This window comes from Oncorhynchus gorbuscha, linkage group LG09, assembly GCF_021184085.1.
Source record: "Oncorhynchus gorbuscha isolate QuinsamMale2020 ecotype Even-year linkage group LG09, OgorEven_v1.0, whole genome shotgun sequence".
In the NCBI taxonomy this organism is placed as follows: Eukaryota; Metazoa; Chordata; class Actinopteri; order Salmoniformes; family Salmonidae; genus Oncorhynchus; species Oncorhynchus gorbuscha.
The window spans coordinates 68,308,063-68,329,160 of NC_060181.1; the positions used below are offsets into that span (position 1 = coordinate 68,308,063).

The 21,098-nt window shown below is 44.0% G+C and overlaps 1 long non-coding RNA gene across 2 annotated transcripts; it reads right to left on the bottom strand.

Annotated features, from left to right (window-relative positions):
- Nucleotides 1–10,627: 10,627 nt before the first annotated feature.
- On the bottom strand, nucleotides 10,628–19,973 carry LOC124043993. 2 transcript variants are annotated; one of them, XR_006840417.1, is made up of 4 exons: nucleotides 19,856–19,973; nucleotides 16,760–17,009; nucleotides 14,692–14,865; nucleotides 10,629–14,561 (listed from the first exon to the last, which is right to left on the bottom strand). It is a non-coding gene; the product is annotated as an uncharacterized LOC124043993 (long non-coding RNA). The 2 variants fall into 2 exon arrangements; XR_006840416.1 differs by having other exon boundaries at nucleotides 10,628–14,865.
- Nucleotides 19,974–21,098: the final 1,125 nt, after the last annotated feature.

Genomic DNA, 21,098 nt, shown 5'->3' on the forward strand with positions numbered 1-21,098 from the left:
GTCCTTCGTCCTCGTCTTGTCGTGTCCTGTGTATATATATATTTACATATTTCTTCACATATCTTTTATATATTTTCTTTTCCAAAAACTCAACTTCAAAACACTCTCATGCAACCCGCATCACCAATTTTTTTATTTTTTTTTATTTACCTCAAATCTGAAATCCACAATAGAAGCTAGCCAGAAGCTAACCAGAAGCTAGCCAGTAGCTAACCAGAAGCTAGCCAATTTACTGGCTAATGTTAATATTCAGCTAACCACGGTTTGTAGTCATCAGCTATCCTTTAGCTCGAAAAGCTATCGCCAGTTTTGTACAACGCAACTCAGACCAGAACATACCGGACCTATTTCTCTCCATAACCCCGGATTTCAACCGTAAGCTCTGGACATTTTCACCTGGATCTAGCTAGCTAGCTGTTATCCGTGTGACTATTGGCTTACGTCGATCCAGGAGCAAACATAAATTATTCCGGAGCTAGCCAGCTGAAGAGTTCCATCAGCCACTCCTGGGCTACAATCACCTATCCGGACCCGTTTTACTGCCGATGCGGAGCCCCACCGGGCCTTCACGACTGGACTACCAATGTTATCTGCTCGAGGGAGTTATCCAACTGGCCCCTCTGTCGCGGCGTTACCTGAACGCCCATCTGTGGCCCGCTAATCGTCAGCTGTCTTATTGGCTGCTATCTGAATAGGTCTATCGGACAATTTTTCCTGGGTCATTATAACTATATCTATTTTGCCAATTGGATTGATCCCCTCTACCACACGGAACCCCACTAATCTACCAACGGAAACGCAAGATGTGGCTAAAAACAGACCTCCATCCTATGCTAGCTTGCTACCGATGGCCCGGCTAGCTGTCTGAATCACCGTGACCCCAACCAACCTCACTATTCACTGGGTCCTTATGATCACTCGACTAAGCATGCCTCTCCTTAATGTCAATATGCACTGTCCATTGCTGTTCTGGTTAGTGTTTATTGGCTTATTTCACTGTAGAGCCTCTAGCCCTGCTCATTATACTTTATCCAACCTTTCAGTTCCACCACCCACACATGCGATGACATCACCTGGTTTCAATTATGGTTCTAGAGACAATATCTCTCTCATCATCACTCAATACCTAGGTTTACCTCCACTGTATTCACATCCTACCATTCCTTTGTCTGTACATTATACCTTGAAGCTATTTTTATCGCCCCCAGTTCCGGACGTTCTAGACGACCAATTCTCATAGCTTTTAGCCGTACCCTTATCCTACTCACCCTCTGTTCCTCTGGTGATGTAGAGGTGAATCCAGGCCCTGCAGTGCCTAGCTCCACTCCTATTCCCCAGGCGCTCTCTTTTGATTACTTCTGTAATCGTAATAGCCTTGGTTTCATGCATGTTAACATTAGAAGCCTCCTCCCTAAATGTGTTTTATTCACTGCTTTAGCACACTCTGCCAACCCGGGTGTTCTAGCTGTGTCTGAATCCTGGCTTAGGAAGACCACCAAAAATTCTGAAATCTTCATCCCTAACTACAACATTTTCAGACAAGATAGATCGGCCAAAGGGGGCGGTGTTGCAATCTACTGCAAAGATAGCCTGCAGAGTTCTGTCCTACTATCCAGGTCTGTACACAAACAATTTGAACTTCTACTTTTAAAATCCACCTCTCTAAAAACAAGTCTCTCACCGTTGCCGCCTGCTATAGACCACCCTCTGCTCCCAGCTGTGCTCTGGACACAATATGTGAACTGATTGCCCTCCATCTATCTTCAGAGCTCGTGCTGCTTGGCGACCGAAACAGGAACATGCTTAACACACCAGCCATCCTACAATCTAAGCTAAATAAAATTTGATTTGATTTGATGCCCTCAATCTCACACAAATTATCAATGAACCTACCAGGTACCACCCCAAAGCCATAAATACGGGCACCCTCATAGATATCATCCTAACCAACTTGCCCTCTAAATACACCTCTGCTGTTTTCAACCAAGATCTCAGTGATCACTGCCTCATTGCCTGCATCCGTAATGGGTCAGCGGTCAAACGACCTCCACTCATCACTGTCAAACGCTCCCTGAAACACTTCAGCGAGCAGGCCTTTCTAATCGACCTGGCCGGGGTATCCTGGAAGGATAACCAAAGTATAAGAAGTGGACCAAAGTGTTCATGATGTAATAATAGAACTGAACACTGAATAACAAAACCAACAAAGAGAACGAACAAACCGAAACAGTTCTGTCTGGTGCAGACACAAAAACAGAAAACAACTTCCCACAAAACACAAGTGGGAAAAGGCTACCTTTTCAGACACAATGATAGACAGCTGCCTCTGATTGAGAACCACACCCGGCCAAACACACAGAAGTAGAAAACATAGAACACAAAACATAGAATGCCCACCCCAACTCACGCCCTGGCCAAACCAATAGAGACATAAAAATGATCTCTAAGGTCAGGGCGTGACATCCACTGCAAATCTACCATTCCAGTGTTTTACTTGCTATATTGTATTTACTTCACCACCATGGCCTTTTTTTTGTTTTTACCTTCCTTATCTCACCTCATTTGCTCACATTGTATATTGACTTATTTTTCTGCTGTATTATTGACTGTATGTTTATTTTACTCCATGTGTAACTCTGTGTTGTTGTTTTTGTCAAACTTCTTTGCTTTATCTTGGCCAGGTCGCAATTGTAAATGAGAACTTGTTCTCAACTTGCCTACCTGGTTAAATAAAGGTGAAATAAAATAAATAAATAAAAATCTTTCCCCACCCACTTTCCATTGTGTAACAAGCCATTATATCGGGTTAGTCCACTTTTCATTGCATTATGTTTGTGATCAATATAACCTGTGTGTTTTTGTAATTCTGTGTGATTGTTTAGTTAGTTAGTAAATAAATAATTAAGCCAATTTGTGTATCGCTGATTCATCACTTAGGCTAGGGTTTGTGCAGATATCCAAGGATTCTTTTTTTATTTTACCTTTATTTAACTAGGCAAGTCAGTTAAGAACAAATTCTTATTTTCAATGACAGCCTAGGAACAGTGGGTTAACTGCCTGTTCAGGGGCAGAACGACAGATTTGTACCATGTCAGCTCGGGGGTTTGAACTTGCAACCTTACGGTTACTAGTCTAACGCTCTAACCACTAGGCTACCCTGCCACCCCATAATCCAAGGATTATGCGATGTTCAGAATGAGACTGATATGAAAAAATTGATGATTGATGACTGGTATGATATTGATGTGTTCTTGAGTTAATTCGGGAAATGGTAACTCATTAAAAAAAAAACTTTCTCGTGGTGCTCCAAATTTCTAGTGAATTAATTGTTACATGATTCATTTAATCAAGTAATAATTAAACGTAGGAGGTAATTATTCGATGAATAGCAGTCATCACATTAATGATAGTCACGTCACGACACCAGTTATTTCAGAGGCTGTATGTATTAAGTGTCTCACATTAGGAGTGCTGATTTAGGATCAGTTTTGCCAAGTTAGACAAGTGCCTGTAGGAGCTATGGGTTGTGTCTGGGCTGGGCCAACTTTGCATTACCTCACCCAGCCTGCTGCACTAAAACTTCAGGCATTGTCATGAAGATATTTTACGCCACCATTCTTCATAATTTATGTGCAGTCAGCCATTGAGCTCTGTGCATCTTGCATGGCTATGTTGCCTCTTTGGCTCCAAAGACCTTGTTGTTTACTGTTATAATTACTGAACAATTTTTAGGCCTATGTTTAGTTTAGTTGTGATAAATTGTGCTTTCCCAATGTTCTCAAGCCATTGTCTTTATAATCACTTGGCACTTTATCATCACTTTTTGGCTGCAGAATGACCAACCTCAAGTTTCCTCCAGTTGCACTGGTCTCTGGCAGTTTTTGCAGTTTGATGTGGTCTAAAATAAAGCTCCAGTAAATTGTTTGTACATTTGGTAGTGTAAATATTGGCTTTGGTCTGCCAGCCTTCAGAATGTCAAAAATATTTTTAAAGGTACATATTTTGTGACAGCAGACCGAAGGTATAATTTAACATGGTTAATTAAATGTCATCACCCACCCTTGATCCGACTGACACATTGTTCACGCAGAATAAATCAAATGGAGACGCCAGTAGCAGTGTTTCCCATTAGTGCCGGCTGTCGGCTAATCAGCCGGTTACGGACTCATTTTCAGCCGGCTACATTTTCCACTTCATATATTTTCATTTAAAAGATTCAATTTGCAAGTCCGTCGAGACCTCTCCCACTAGAATGAACGATATGCATCTTCTAACGATCTATTGATAGGATAGGCACCTGTCAGTCACAAAGTGAGCGATGACAGGGAAATGTGCCAGAGAGGAAGAGGCGAAGTGAGAGGTTTCACCCCCGCCAAAATCTGTCCAAAATAAGCCCAAAGCATTTCTATGGGCTTATTTTGGACCTAAGCTTGTCGCCTGCCTTACCGCCTTTGGGACAACGATTCACATTGTTGTTCACATGAGCATCTCGTCATTATATACAATGCATCCATCCCCTTCACTTTCTCCACATTTTGTTATGTTACAGCCTTATTCTAAAATGGATTATATAAAAAATAAATCCTCATCAATCTACACACAATAACCCATAACAAAGAAGCGAAAACAGGTTTTTAGAGGTTTTTGCAAATGTACTAAAAATAAAAAAACGTAAATACCTTATCAGACCCTTTGCTATGAGACACGAAATTGAGCTCGGGTGCATCCTGTTTCCATTGATAAACCTTGAGATGTCCACTGTGGTAAATTCAATTGATTGGACATAATTTGGAAAAGTCCCACAGTTGACAGTGCATGTCAGAGCAAAAACCAAGCCATGAGGTCAAAGGAATTGTCCGTAGAGCTTCGAGACAAGATTGTGTCAAGGCACCAATCTGGGGTAGGGTACATTTATGCAGCATTGAAGGTCCCCAAGAACACAGTGGCCTCCAACATTCTTCATAAATGGAAGAAGCTTGGAATGACCAAGACTCTTCCTAGAGCTAGCCGCCCGGCCAAACTGAGCAATCGGGGTAGAAGGTTCTTGGTTAGAGTGGTTACTCTGACAAAGCTCCAGAGTTCCTCTGTGGAGATGGGAGAACCTTCCAGAAGGACAACCATCTCTGTAGCACTCCACCCATCAGGCCTGTATGGTAGAGTGACCAGACAGAAACCACTCCTCAGTAAAAGGCACATGACAGCCCGCTTGGAGTTTCCCAAAAGGCACCTAAAGGACTCTCAGACCATGAGCAACAAGATTCTCTGGATTGAACACTTTGGCCTGAATGCCAAGAATCACGTCTGGAGGAAACCAGGCACCCTCATCACCTGGCCAATACCATCCCTGTGGTGAAGCATGGTGGTGGCAGCATCATGCTGTGTGGATGTTTTTCAGCAGCATGGACTGGGAGACTAGTCAGGATTGAGGGAAAGATGAATGGAGCAAATTGCACAGAGATCCGCGCTCAGGACCTCAGACTTGGGCGAAGGTTCACCTTCCAACAAGACAATGACCCTAAGCACACAGCCAAGAAAACACAGGAGTGGCTTCGGGACAAGTCTCTGAATGTCCTTGAATGGCCCAACCAGAGCCCGGACTTGAACCCAATCTAACATCTCTGGAGAGACCTCAAAATAGCTGTGCAGCAACGCTCCTCATCCAACCTGACAGAGCTTGAGAGGATCTGCAGAGAAGAATGGGAGAAATACAGGTGTGCCAAGCTTGTTGCGTCATACTCAAGACTCTGTTGTAATCACAGTCAAAGCTGCTTCATCAAAGTACTGAGTAAAGGGTCTGAATAATTATGTAAATATGATATTTCAGTTATTTTTTCAAAAATTCATAAAAAACAGTTTTTGCTTTGTCATTATGGGTTATTGTGTGTAGATTGATGAGGGGAAAAAATGTTGAATCCATTTTAGAATAAGGTTGTGACGTAACAAAATGAGTAGAAAGTGAAGGGGTCTGAATACTTTCCGAATGCACCATACATGTCATGTTTTGTCTTAGATTGTCTTGTCATTTTGCTTTTCCTTCTGTTCGTTTTCCCCCTGCTGGTCTTTTTAGGTTCGTTCCCCTTTTTCTCTCTCCCTTCCTCTCTCTCTTCTCTCTATCGTTCCGTTCCTGCTCCCAGCTGTTCCTATTCCCCTAATCAATCATTTAGTCTTCCCACACCTGTTCCCTATCTTTTTCCCTGATTAGAGTCCCTATTTCTCCCCTTGTTTTCCGTTCCTGCCTTGTCGGATCCTTGTCTATTGTTCACCGTGCTGTGTCTGTGTATCGCCCTGTCGTGTCGTGTTTCCCTCAGATGCTGCGTGGTGAGCAGGTGTCTGAGTCTGCTACGTTCAAGTGCCTTCCCGAGGCAACCTGCAGTTCATGATCGAGTCTCCAGTCTGTTCTCGTCATTACGAGTGGAATTATGCTTTATGATTGTAGATTTACTTTACTGGATTAAAGACTCTGTTTTCACCAAGTTGCTTTTGGGTCCTCATTCACCTGCATAACAGAAGGATCCGACCAAGAATGGACCCAGCGACTATGGATTCTCTCTACTCTACTCTCGAGTTCCAGGGAGCGATGCTCGGCAGACACGAGCAGGAATTGTCTGCTGCTCGGCATGCCGTTGAGACCCTGGCCGCTCAGGTCTCCGACCTCTCAGGACAGTATCAGAGTCTTCGTCTCGTGCCACCAGCTACTTCCGGGTCTTCCGAGCCTCCGGAACCTAGGGTTAATAACCCACCATGTTATTCTGGGCAGCCCACTGAGTGCCGCTCCTTTCTCACCCAGTGTGATATAGTGTTCTCTCTCCAACCCAACACATACTCAAGAGAGAGAGCTCGGATTGCCTACGTCATATCACTCCTTACTGGTCGGGCTCGGCAGTGGGGCACAGCTATCTGGGAGGCAAGCGCTGAGTGTACTAACAATTATCTGAACTTTAAAGAGGAGATGATAAGGGTTTTTGATCGTTCAGTTTTTGGGAAAGAAGCTTCCTGGTCTCTGTCTTCCCTATGTCAAGGTAATCGATCCATAACGGATTACTCTATAGAGTTTCGCACTCTTGCTGCCTCCAGTAACTGGAACGAGCAGGCGTTGCTCGCTCGTTTTCTGGAGGGACTCCACGCTAAGGTTAAGGATGAGATTCTCTCTCGGGAGGTTCCATCCAGCGTGGATTCTTTGATTGAACTCGCTATTCGCATTGAACGACGGGTAGATCTTCGTCACCGAGCTCATAGAAGAGAGCTCGCGTTAACTGTGTCTCCCCTCTCTCCGACACTACCATCTTTCCCCACTGACTCAGGTGTTGAGCCCATGCAGCTGGGGGGTATTCGCATCTCGACTAAGGAGAGGGAACGGAGAATCACCAACCGCCTCTGTCTCTATTGCGGTTCCGCTGGTCATTTTGTCATTTCATGTCCAGTTAAAGGCCAGAGCTCATCAGTAAGCGGAGGGCGACTGATAAGCGCTACTAGACGGTCCTCTCCGTCAAGTACCTGTACTACCTTACCGGTCCATCTACGCTGGACCGGATCGGCAGCTTCCTGCAGTGCATTAATAGACTCTGGGGCGGAGGGCTGTTTTATGGACGAAGCCTGGGCTCGGGAACATGACATTCCTCTCAGACAGTTAGGGAGCCCACGGTCATGTTTGCCTTGGATGGTAGTCCTCTCCCCAGTATATTATATGAAACACTACCTTTAACCCTCACTGTATCTGGTAACCATAGTGAGACCATTTCTTTTTTGATTTTTTGTTCACCTTTTACACCTGTTGTTTTGGGTCATCCCTGGCTAGTGTGTCATAATCCTTCTTTTGATTGGTCTAGTAATTCTATCCTTTCCTGGAACGTTTCTTGTCATGTGAAGTGTTTAATGTCTGCTATTTCTCCTGTTTGTTCTGTCCCCTCTTCTCAGGAGGAACCTGGTGATTTGACAGGAGTGCCGGAGGAGTATCATGGTCTGCGCACGGTCTTCAGTCGGTCCAGAACCAACTCCCTTCCTCCTCACCGGTCGTATGATTGTTGTCCTGATCTCTTCAAGAAGCGTTTTGCATCCGCTCCTATCCTTGTTGCACCTGACGTCACTAAACCGTTTATTGTTGAGGTTGACGCGTCGGGGGTGGGCGTGGGAGCCATTCTGTCCCAGCGCTCCGATACTGACGATGGGGTCCACCCTTGTGCGTATTTTTCTCATCGCCTGTCACCGTCGGAACGTAACTATGATGTGGCTAACCGCGAACTGCTCGCCATCCGTTTAGCCCTAGGCAAATGGCGACAGTGGTTGGAGGGGGCGACCGTTCCTTTTGTCGTTTGGACTGACCAAGAGAACCTTGAGTACATCCGTTCTGCCAAACGACTGAATGCGCGTCATGCTCGTTGGGCGTTGTTTTTCGCTCGTTTCGAATTCGTTATTTCTTATTGCCCGGGTACTAAGAACACCAAGCCTCATGCTTTATCCCGTCTCTTTAGTTCTTCTGTGGCTTCTACCGATCCCGAGGGGATCCTTCCTGTTGGGCGTGTTGTCGGGTTGACTGTCTGGGGAATTGAGAGACAGGTTAAGCAAGCACTCACGCACACTGCGTCGCCGCGCGCTTGCCCTAGTAACCTTCTTTTCGTTCCTGTTTCTACTCGTCTGGCTGTTCTTCAGTGGGCTCACTCTGCCAAGTTAGCTGTCCATCCCGGCGTTCGGGGTACGCTTGCTTCTATTCGCCAGCGGTTTTGGTGGCCTACTCAGGAGCGTGACACGCGCCGTTTCGTGGCTGCGTGTTCGGACTGCGCGCAGAAGTCTGGTAATTTTTTTTCTGCTTCTACTCCTGGTCTTGCTGGGTCTCAGTCTGTTCCCTGCCATCGCATCTCTCCTGTTCTTGTTCCTGCCCTTGCTGTGTCTCAGTCTGTCCCTAGTTGTTACTCTCCTGGCCTGTTTGGTCCTGTTTGCTCTAAAGCTTTCAGTTCTCTACCCGTGTCTCATTTTTTTTTTAGAGTAGTACTCTAGTTTCCTTTTTTTTTTTTTTTTTTTCCGTTACGGTCCTGAGGAGAGGAGTTGGGTTCTTTCTCGGGACGTGCTGGACCGTTTGTGATCTATGATTTCCTCCGTTGCCGCCAGTGTTCCTCCTCGAGAGCGCCAGGAGGGCGCTCGGTGAGTGGGGGGGGTACTGTCATGTTTTGTCTTAGATTGTCTTGTCATTTTGCTTTTCCTTCTGTTCGTTTTCCCCCTGCTGGTCTTTTTAGGTTCGTTCCCCTTTTTCTCTCTCCCTTCCTCTCTCTCTTCTCTCTATCGTTCCGTTCCTGCTCCCAGCTGTTCCTATTCCCCTAATCAATCATTTAGTCTTCCCACACCTGTTCCCTATCTTTTTCCCTGATTAGAGTCCCTATTTCTCCCCTTGTTTTCCGTTCCTGCCTTGTCGGATCCTTGTCTATTGTTCACCGTGCTGTGTCTGTGTATCGCCCTGTCGTGTCGTGTTTCCCTCAGATGCTGCGTGGTGAGCAGGTGTCTGAGTCTGCTACGTTCAAGTGCCTTCCCGAGGCAACCTGCAGTTCATGATCGAGTCTCCAGTCTGTTCTCGTCATTACGAGTGGAATTATGCTTTATGATTGTAGATTTACTTTACTGGATTAAAGACTCTGTTTTCGCCAAGTTGCTTTTGGGTCCTCATTCACCTGCATAACAATACAGATCTCTGGTACAGTCAAATGTCTTTACACTGAGGAGGGAGAGAGCGCGATGCTTGAGAATTTTAATGTCCCATGTTGATTAATGTAAATTGTAACAATGAGTCGAAATCCAGGATTTAGCCGAATTATTGTTTTCTGACACATTCATTTCTTTTATTTTGCGTGTTTCACATAGCCAGCACGCATAGTAGGCTATTTAGGCCACTGTGTGTTGATTGACAACTAAACAGCAAGTGTTGACAAGTTCATAAAAGGTGTCAAACTGACTGAATAAAGTTGATCTCCTCTTCCCTTTGTTATTCATAAATCATGCAACGTGGTTATATGTCCATGGTATCGCATCAGGACACGTAAACCAAAGGATTTCCCAGGATGTTGGTTCTTGCCAGACAGTAGCTATGTTTCTGTTAACTTGTCCAGGGATTAGAAAGTTTTCATAGAAAATAGGTGTGACAATTGCCTACTTGGGTGCGTTTCCATTGAACTATTTTGTGGCGATAAAAACAGTAATGACGTCACATAAAGACAAAGTTTTCGCAAAAAACGCAACTTTTTCCATGACCCATTTAGTCAAATTGTGCATTGATAAATTAGAGACAGCCTGTATACCCTGCACCAGTAATGTAAACTACTTAATTAAAAATACTTGAAAGTACTACTTAAGTAGTTTTTTGGGGTATCTGTACTTTACTATATATATTTGACAACTTTATATTTTTACTTTTGCGTAAACTTTGTCTTAATGTGACGTCATTTGTGTGTCCAGGGAAAACAGTAAAGTACTTGTTACATTTTGAATGCTTAGCAGGACAGGAAAATGGTCTAATTCACACAATTATCAAGAGAAAATCCCTGGTCACCTCTGATCTGGCAGACTCACTAAATACTAAATGCTTCATTTGTAAATTATATCTGAAGGTAGGGGCAAGCCCCTGGCTCTCTGTAAAAAAAACACATGAAAATGGTGCGGTCTGGTTTGATTAATATTAGGCATTTACAATTATTTATACTTTTACTTTTAATACTTCAGTATAGCAATTACATTTCCTTTTGATACTGAAGTATATTTAAAACCAAATACTTTTAGACTTTTACTCAAGTATGATTTTACAGGGTGACTTTCACTTTTATTTGAGTCATTTTCTATTAAGGTATCTTTACTTTTACTCAAGTATGACAATTGGGTACTTTTTCTACCACTGCCCTGCACATGCAACATTTTGGCAATTCATATCTTGCAGTAAAACTCTAAATAAGGCTTTAATCTCAAGAGAATATGGGTTAAATGTTTAATATTCTTTTACTTAGAATATCATATATTTACAGTGAATTAATACATTATCAATAATACAATTGTAAATTCATGTCTTTCTACACAATACCACAACACATTTTTCCAATCTGGGAGGTGAACTTGAAAAAGGTATTCAATCATTTCACTATGTATTTCAGATGGAATCAAGGCATTAGAATGTACCAGAGGCCACCAAAATAGAGATTGTCCTGTACAACTTTTTGGGAAACATATGGGAAACATATGTTCTCTCCCTTTCTATCTTTTCATTGTCAAGCACTTATTTTTGAGCACAGTGCTCATATGTAGAGGCCAGACTTGAGGAGTATCAGTCCTGGACAGAGGGTCAGACTGGTGCAGATGTTGGGTGTTTTCTGACTACCACCTCTCAGAGTACTGGGCCTATGCAGACTGCAAGTACATGGCACTGCTGCTCCAAGACAAGACATATTTGAGGTAAACTACTCTCCATTTCAGATATACACACCCTCCTCAATCAATCTCATGATGCTACACAGTCACATAGATCTTATATAATCAAGGAACTGAAAAACATCATTAAGAATTATTAGTCTTTTCAGCACTGACAGAATGTTGAGAAGGATTACATGTTGTCACTCTGCAATTTGTCTGCCTGTGATTTCTTACTTTTTGTATGCTATTTCTGTCCTCAATCACTAACTTTCTGTTTACAGGTTGCCAGGTGTGATGAGTAACTTGTAGGGCGGTTGAGGACAGGGCTCACATAAGGCGCTCAGCCATAGACAGATTCAAGCCTTGGGGTTAGTTCTACGGAATGTCCAAGTGGTTCTGTCACAATCAAAAGCCTGTCCCTTGAATCACTCTGCAAAATGAAAGCCATTTTGGTTAACACATGGGCTGCTCTGATCTGTTATATTCAATGCACAGACACAACTATATGGGATTTTTCCTCAGTCCATTCAGGTCAAGAGATGTATTTGAAATTCCATTCTTTAATAAAGTTGTACTCAGAGAAAATAATGGCCGATTATCAATTTGTGCCGTGATTTTTTATTTATTCATCAAATTTAATTTAAATGAAATTGAGTCCAGTTCTGACAGTATCACACCAACATGTAAATGTCAAACAGATGCATGGGTATCTTTAATGAATTCCTTTGCCCCATCAGCAACCCTGGAGAAGCTAACTAGCCTAAGCCTAAATTGATACAGACACGTACAAATCAAAAGTGACAACTTTAGCAATCAGCAGACATTCTCTCTCTTTTTGATGATATCCTGTCGTGATAGGACAGACATTTTCAGTGGAACTTTTCAATGGCAGCCCTTTTCCTTTTGAGTCCTCGGGCAGTCAAGGCCTTGAATGTCCACTCTAGTTCAAGCTGGCCTCCATTAATTCATTTTCCTTTAATGATAATAGATGCTTAAAGGGGCGGCCTGCATTTTTTCACAAGTCTGACGAAATTCATGCCTTAAAGACAGGCAGTCAGATGCCTTTTTAAATGATGAATAGCGCCATTTAAAAGTTGCTGAAAGCCAAGATTGTGAAGTCGATCATTTACAGTTGCCTGAACATGGTAATGGTTTCATTATCCAGGGTGCTGGGTAGAAACCCCACTTTTTTTGTTGCTTTTTAACAGGAAATGATTGACAGCCCACATGGTTTGACAAAGAGCCTACAGACAACAAACATCTTGTTTCCTCTACAGAGTGTCTGTCCCAATTGGCATCCTATTCCTACATAGTGCACTACTTTTAACCGGGGCCCATAAGGGTGTGGTGAAAAGTAGTACAATATATAGGGCATAAGGTGTCATTTGGGGTACAACCTTTGTTGACAGTCATTGCACTGCCTATTAAGCAACCAATGAGATGGTGAATGGGCATGCATTTTCACCTGTGTCTAGTGACAATGGAGGTTTCCCTCGGGATGTATTGCTGCCATACCGTAATATTGAAACTGCTCATGGCCATGAATATGAATTGTTTTCTTTACAATGACATGTTTAAAATGTTAGATGAGATTATTTAAATAGATGACCACATAAATTGATATGGGATTATAGCAACCATGAATATACAGTATGATTGGTAATTACAGTGTTAGTAATTGGAACTGTATTGTGTGCATTACAGGACGTGGTGTGGTCTCAGTTTGGGTTCCTGGGTTGTAGTGGGAGAGACAGCACATTGTGGATTGATACAGAAGGTGCCAATACTCTCTGCCACCTGAACTCCTATGGGTCGAACCTGGTACTACAGGTGCAAGGAAGGTAATTGTACAGAACTGGGTTGTGTTCAGTAGGCACAAAACAAGAAAAATAAAAACTGAAATGGAGAAGGACTACCTGGATATATCCAATAAGAAGCGCCTTTTGTTTTCTGTTGCCAATTGTTTTGCTTCAATGAGCCCTAATGAACAAAACATCTCACTGGCAAGTGGTAGTAGTGCACACTGACGATGGATGTTTCCCTTCACAGAGGGAATTGTACAATAGATTAGAATGAAACAATTTAACAGCATTATAGCTGAGAAGAAAGGAGTGGTGCTGGAGTCAGACAATAGATACAGCAAATCAATAGAATGAGAACTGTCTGTAGGGCAAAGATCTACTCACCATTCATCCCTCTATCTCTGAGGAAAGAAGGTTTAGAAACTACTTTTGGAGGATGTAGAGGTGGCTGTTTTTATTTCCTGGGAGGGGAGTGGGGTGAGAGTCAGGAGGGAAGTGGAGTGAGGGGCTGAGAAAAGGGTAGGGAGACAGAGGGGAAGGGACAGTACCCCCCTCCACGAGCCGCAGGATGACGCCAGGCCCATACCCTCCCAGTCCACCAGGTACTGGAGCCAACCCCCACAACGTCAGGAGTCCAGGAGGGATCTGACGGCAAAGGCAGGCGCCCATCGATGTCCAGGGGCGTCGCGGGGGGCGTCCAACGGGACCCAACAGCGCTCCTCTGGACCGTACTCTCCCAGTCCACCAGGTACTGGAGCCAACCCCCACGACGTCGGGAGTCCAGGAGGGACCTGACGGCAAAGGTGAGACTCCCATTGATGTCCAGGGGCGGGTAACCAGGAACCACCGGGTAGTTGTAATCTATAGGTTACCTCATTGACCGGAGGACCTTAAAGGGCCCCATAAACCGGAGACTCAGCTTCCTACAGAGCAGGAGGTTCCCGGTGGCAAGCCAGACACAATCACCACGATGGAATACGGGAGCCTCAGTCTGCCGGCTCCACCTGCTCCTTCTGAACTACTCATCTGCCGCAGAAGCGTCGGTCTGGCTTGGGGTCCATGGAGCCAGAGCTGGTTGATATCCCAGGACACACTGGAAGGGGGTCTGCCCGGTGGAGGAGTGGCACAGTGAATTCTGGGTGTACTCTATCCAGGGATGGAACCAGGCCAGCACCTAAGGAACCTCCCCAGCACCTGGTTCATCCTCTCCACCTGCCCGGTGGACTGAGGCCGGTACCCAGAAGTGAGGCTGACGGTGACCCCCAGCTTCTCCATGAAGGCTTTCCATACCCGTGACGTGAATTGGAGGCCACTATCGGAGACGATGTCCTCCGGAAGGCCATAGTGTCGGAAGACCTGCTGTAACTGTGCCTCAGCGACCTGGAGAGCAGTAGGGAGACCGGAGAGAGGGATACAATGGCAGGATTTAGAGAATCGTCTTATTCCACAGTCTGGAAGATGAGGGCGTACTCTGCAGTGATCTGGGCACCCTGACGGAGCAGTCGCTCACCTCCCGCTCTGCCCTCAGGTGGATGATCGAAGATTGCCATAAACAGAGCCATGAACCTCTCATAGGAACTCAGCTCCTCCTCTCCTAGAAGGCCGTAGCCCACTCCAAAGCCCATCCGGTAAGCAGGGAAATGACCGCAACAACCTTGGACCTCTTGGTGGTGGGTGCTCCTGTCTGATGATTGAAGTAGAGAGAGCACTAGAGAAGTAAGCCACGGCATTCCGATGGAGTCGCATCATTTGTCCGATTGGGATACATACAGTGCCTTGCGAAAGCATTCGGCCCCCTTGAACTTTGCAACCTTTTGCCACATTTCAGGCTTCATGCATAAAGATATAAAACTATTTTTTTGTGAAGAATCAACAACAAGTGGGACACAATCATGAAGTGGAACGACATTTATTGGATATTTAGAACTTTTTTAACAAATCAAAAACTGAAAAATTGGGCGTGCAAAATTATTCAGCCCCCTTAAGTTAACACTTTGTAGCGCCACGTTTTGCTGTGATTTCAGCTGTAAGTCGCTTGGGGTATGTCTCTATCAGTTTTGCACATCGAGAGACTGACATTTTTTCCCATTCCTCCTTGCAAAACAGCTCGAGCTCAGTGAGGTTGGATGGAGAGCATTTGTGAACAGCAGTTTTCAGTTCTTTCCACAGATTTGATTGGATTCAGGTCTGGACTTTGACTTGGCCATTCTAACACCTGGATATGTTTATTTTTGAACCATTCCATTGTAGATTTTGCTTTGTTTTGGATCATTGTCTTGTTGGAAGACAAATCTCCGTCCCAGTCTCAGGTCTTTTGCAGACTCCATCAGGTTCTCTTCCAGAATGGTCCTGTATTTGGCTCCATCCATCTTCCCATCAATTTTAACCATCTTCCCTGTCCCTGCTGAAGAAAAGCAGACCCAAACCATGATGCTGCCACCACCGTGTGTGACAGTGGGGATGGTGTGTTCAGGGTGATGAGCTGTGTTGCTTTTACGCCAAACATAACGTTTTGCATTGTTGCCAAAAAGTTCAATTTTGGTTTCATCTGACCAGAGCATCTTCTTCCACATGTTTGGTGTGTCTCCCAGGTGGCTTGTGGCAAACTTTAAACGACACTTTATGGATATCTTTAAGAAATGGCTTTCTTCTTGCCACTCTTCCATAAAGGCCAGATTTGTGCGATATACGACTGATTGTTGTCCTATGGACAGAGTCTCCCACCTCAGCTGTAGATCTCTGCAGTTCATCCAGAGTGATCATGGGCCTCTTGACTGCATCTCTGATCAGTCTTCTCCTTGTATGAGCTGAAAGTTTAGAGGGACGGCCAGGTCTTGGTAGATTTGCAGTGGTCTGATACTCCTTCCATTTCAATATTATCGCTTGCACAGTGCTCCTTGGGATGTTTAAAGCTTGGGAAATCTTTTTGTATCCAAATCCGGCTTTAAACTTCTTCACAACAGTATCTCGGACCTGCCTGGTGTGTTCCTTGTTCTTCATGATGCTCTCTGTGCTTTTAACGGACCTCTGAGACTATCACAGCGCAGGTGCATTTATACAGAGACTTGATTACACACAGGTGGATTGTATTTATCATCATTAGTCATTTAGGTCAATATTGGATCATTCAGAGATCCTCACTGAACTTCTGGAAAGAGTTTGCTACACTGAAAGTAAAGGGGCTGAATAATTTTACTCGCCCAATTTTTCAGTTTTTGATTTGTTAAAAAAAGTTTGAAATATCCAATAAATGTGGTTCCACTTCATAATTGTGTCCCACTTGTTGTTGATTCTTCACAAAACAAATACAGTTTATATCTTTATGTTTGAAGCCTGAAATGTGGCAAAAGGTCGCAAAGTTCAAGGGGGCCGAATACTTTCACAAGGCACTGTACATACATACATACATACATACATACATACATACATACATACATACATACATACATACATACATACATACATACATACATACATACATACATACATACATACATACATACATACATACATACATACATACATACATACATACATACATACATACATACATACATACATACAATGACGCCACTGACCTGGGCAGACTGCTGGATCGGCTGCTGGATCGGCTGGGGATCTGGCTCGCTGGGACGACTCGTGGTAGAGGATCATCCACTAGTTGGAGATGAATTCTCGCGGGTGGTGGAGAACGTGGAGGACCTGATCCATTACCGTACCCAGTTGAGCCAGCTGGTCATGGTGTTGACGAAGTAGGTGTTCCTGTTCGTCGACCCTCTGGGAGATATCCTTAACTTCTGCTGCTTCCATATGTTGAGAGGCAGTATTCTGTAACGTATACACAGGGAGTCAGGAAGAAGGTGAGTTTAATAATAAAACCATGACTATGCTCAAAACAGGCGTAAACCAAACCAAAACTGCCTGAAGACTGAGCTACTGAGGGCTAAATAAAGGGAAAGTAATCAGGGTGATGATGAAGTTCAGGTGTGCGTAACGATGGGGAGTAGGTGTGTGCAATGATGGTTTCCATGTGTGCGTAATGTGGATTGCCAGGACCGGTGGTTAGTAGACCGACCACGTTGAGTGCTGGAACAGGAGAGCTCGGTTAATAATTGAGTAATCGTGACAGAACAGAAGCTTTAATGTTAAACATTATTGACTCTCAAAAGGAGCATGTGTCTCTGCCTCAGCGCACAGCCTCTCATCTGTTAGGATTCAGGATTGGTGATAAGGACTTTGGTTTATAAATCCAATTAATCTATAACACTGGCTGCTGAGGATTGTTCTGGCAGAACAGAGCAGAGATTCATTATAGATGAAGAGGACAGGTATGCTACATGAAAGTAAGATTGTAACATCAGCCACCCAGACTTCTAGGAGTTCCAAATAGCATGCTATTCCCTATATAATCCACTTATATTGACCAGATTCACCAATTCAGACGCAGCAGCCCAAGTCAATGGAATATTAATCATTGGAAGGTTCAGCCTTACTCAACCCCACATTGCTGCTGCACAGTATGAGCTTGCAGGTCAAAGATGTTTAAATAATTTAAATTCTCTTTGTCTCATTATTGATACTTTGGTTTGTGACCACTGGCCTTTACCTGTCTTGATACTGACTCTAGAAGCTAATTAGGAGAGGGGTTGTGTTGTCTTTTGTCTCTGTGATACCCACCACTCTTTCACCCTTCAGATTCCAGCAGTATAAGCCAGCACATCCACACACTCTCTTTGAGTCAAGACAGTGGCAAAGCAATGAGTGTCTGTCCCACTTCCTATCTCTGGGAAACTAAGTGCTCCTGCAGAATACTGATGAAGTTAGTTACAAGTGCTACCACTAAGAAACAAAACAGTGGGGGCTGTTCAATTGGTTTATAAGTTAAACCTATAACCTATTACGTAGGTACATGACACCTAGTTTAAAGGGAACTTCAAAGAATTAGGTCTTTAGAGGTTATACACTTATAACTGACGTCTGTTGTACAAAGCTGTGGATGGGAAACCAAACATTATCGTACAGGTTATCCTGCACTATTATCTCATAGGTGATTAACTTTCAGATTTTTAGCAACTCATTTCTGTTGTTTTCCACGGGTCCATGTCTGTGGGGTTGAACTAGGACGTATCGTCTATTGTGTCAAGACTATGCCCAGTTACCCCCTAGAATAAAACACTTATCACTGTGATTTATTGAAATATTGTTAAGTCTGTCCAAATCAAACATAGCACACAGCAGACTTCTCTCTAGGCTGAATGAATTAAGACTGCAGTGGAACCAGAGGATCAATATGGCCTGTTCACTCGAATAAAGACCAGAGCCACATTATGAATTGGACAGAAGCCTCTAAGAGGGAGTGGAGGGAGGTCACAAGCTGCCATCTAGTGGCTAGTGTCCCCACTGTGTTGAACCAGTCTCAAATTTCTGTTTCATATGTCACGAACCGGCTCGAAGCCCGTAACAACAAAAAAAAGACTTGGAGACGACTTGGAGATAAGAAATAACAAAAATATATTCAACTGAGGCAACCTATATACAAATCAAACCGGGGACCAACAAGGACCCCAGGACACCACACCAATCACACAAACAACAAAATACTGCCCTGGATCCTAGTCCCACTGCCCCAGCCAACCTCGCCCTCCCCAGACCTCAGCAACCTTTGGCAACAGGAAGCAACCTTTAAGAGGAAAGAAAGAAAACAAGGCCAGAAGGGAACAGACAGGAGCAACAGAACAGGACAATACCAAACAAAATAAACAACGGTCAGTCATGTAGACATTCAGGAACAGGGCGCACGAGACCACGTCAGCAACAAGTTCCAACGAAAAGAACATCTCAGGGTCCTTCCATTAAATGTTGGCAACAACCATAAGTATACAACAATATCAAATCATTTCAACCTGGTAGTGATCAGCGATCTTCAACAGATGCTCTTTAGTACATATTTGAACAGTTCCTCTGATGGAAAGCGAATGAACTTGTCTACATTAGACACCATAGTCACGAGTAAATACAACATGATTCTCTTCCCTCTGCTGAGCACACCAGACCACAAGAGAAATGCCAATCACACTGGGCACCACAGAAGACAGATGAGATATATGGAGCTTCCCCAAATCCTACAATAACTCAACCCTAGTCTTTGTGCGGATTCATGGCGGGTAATGACACACTGTACCCCACTGTTAAGAGAAAAACCCCACCAGCACACTAGCAGATTCCCCCCAAGCCACAGATGTGCCACCGAGACAACTGCTGAGTCCACACAAAAACAAACAAAATAACCATGCCCAACCTATTCCAAAATGAAACATCGCTCAGCCTAACAGGGGAAAAAAAGAAAGGCTATAGCTCCAGGTAACAAATGGCACTACCCTACCTATTACTCCCACTGAGGTACACTGCAGATTGTATTCACCTCAGACCGATGTCCCAACAGCGAGTAGAGCAAGAGTTTCCAGGCTGGGCAGGGGCCTGGAAACTAACCAATGTACTCTCCAACGCAGCACACAATCAACTATCCACCGCAGTGGCAAGTTTACCAAACAAAAAGGCAACCAACACAGCACCAAACATTACAACTAAAAAAATCTGTAACAAAATATGCAAACAAAGCACCTACAGAGGTTTCAAACATTAACTCCACATTTTCTACCAAACAATACACATACCAGTTAGCCTAATGACACTAGTATTAGTCCTTCATAATGCCAGAAAGTGCAATACACCAAAATGTCTAGGAACCAACTTTATGATCCTGGATGACTCAAAGCCACAAAGCAAAAATCAAAACTTCAAAGGCCGAGGTGTGTCCCATTTAGCTGACGACCCTCCCAGCTCCGCCCACTGACATCCTAATAAGGAAAACAAGAGCAAAGAGAAAGAATTTGGCAGACAGAGCAGGAGGGTCATCACACAGAGCACTCAGCATTCTAATCTTTACAGTCCTTGACTCCTTCAGCTCTACTACTTATTGACTGACTATGCTCTGCTCTCTGACCCCTGGACTGTGATCTGTGGTGCTAGAAGACAATTCTAGACATTTTTGGCTCCTTCAGTACTCCTACTAAGAAATACGTTCCTTATCCATATTCCTACCCATCACATTGCGTTTCTTCTGACATCTGACCCTGTTGCCCTCCTACTACAATAGGTGCTATTTGTTCCCAGACACTGGGGGCACCATGTGGAGTCTGTCGACCCTGTTAACGTCTCTATCAACTCCTGGACTGAGTTGGTAAGTACAGTAAAGTCACCTCATATGCTTCAGAGGAAATTAAACATTTCAGAGGGCCATATTTACAGCTTGATGTGGTTTTCCCACCACAAGCTACCCCTACCGCCCATAGGGCCCTGGTCAAAAGTAGTGCACTATATAGGGAATTAGGGTGTCATTTGGGATGCAACCTCACGAGGGATGGATGTGACGGGTATTGAGATTCCCTGATGATGACTGTGGGTTTTTGAGTAATGAACAGGCCTCAGAGTAAAGCTATGGCTGTCATAATGATTTGTGGGTGTGCATGTAAAGGAGTGGTGCACTGCATAACACATTGATATATCTAGATGAGAGGAATGTGTATTCGGGTAGTGTGTCACCTCTGGCGCCTCCTGATAACTGGCTCTGAGACAACGTCACAGACACAATCAATTATGCCTGCTGCACATAATGTCTTTATCAGCGACTTCTTTCCCATGATAGGTGTTTTTCTTTCTTCTTCCGGATCTGATACAGGAAGTTGATGATGAGGCAAGAGTAGGCGAGGCCCTCGCCAAAGCCATCGTCTGTGCTCTGAGGACGACACTTAGTAACGACAATGATGATGACTGGCTCAATCCCACTGAGGTACAGTATCCTGACCCTTGGTCCCAGATCTGTTTGTGCTGTCTTTTTTATTTTTTATTTTTTTAATT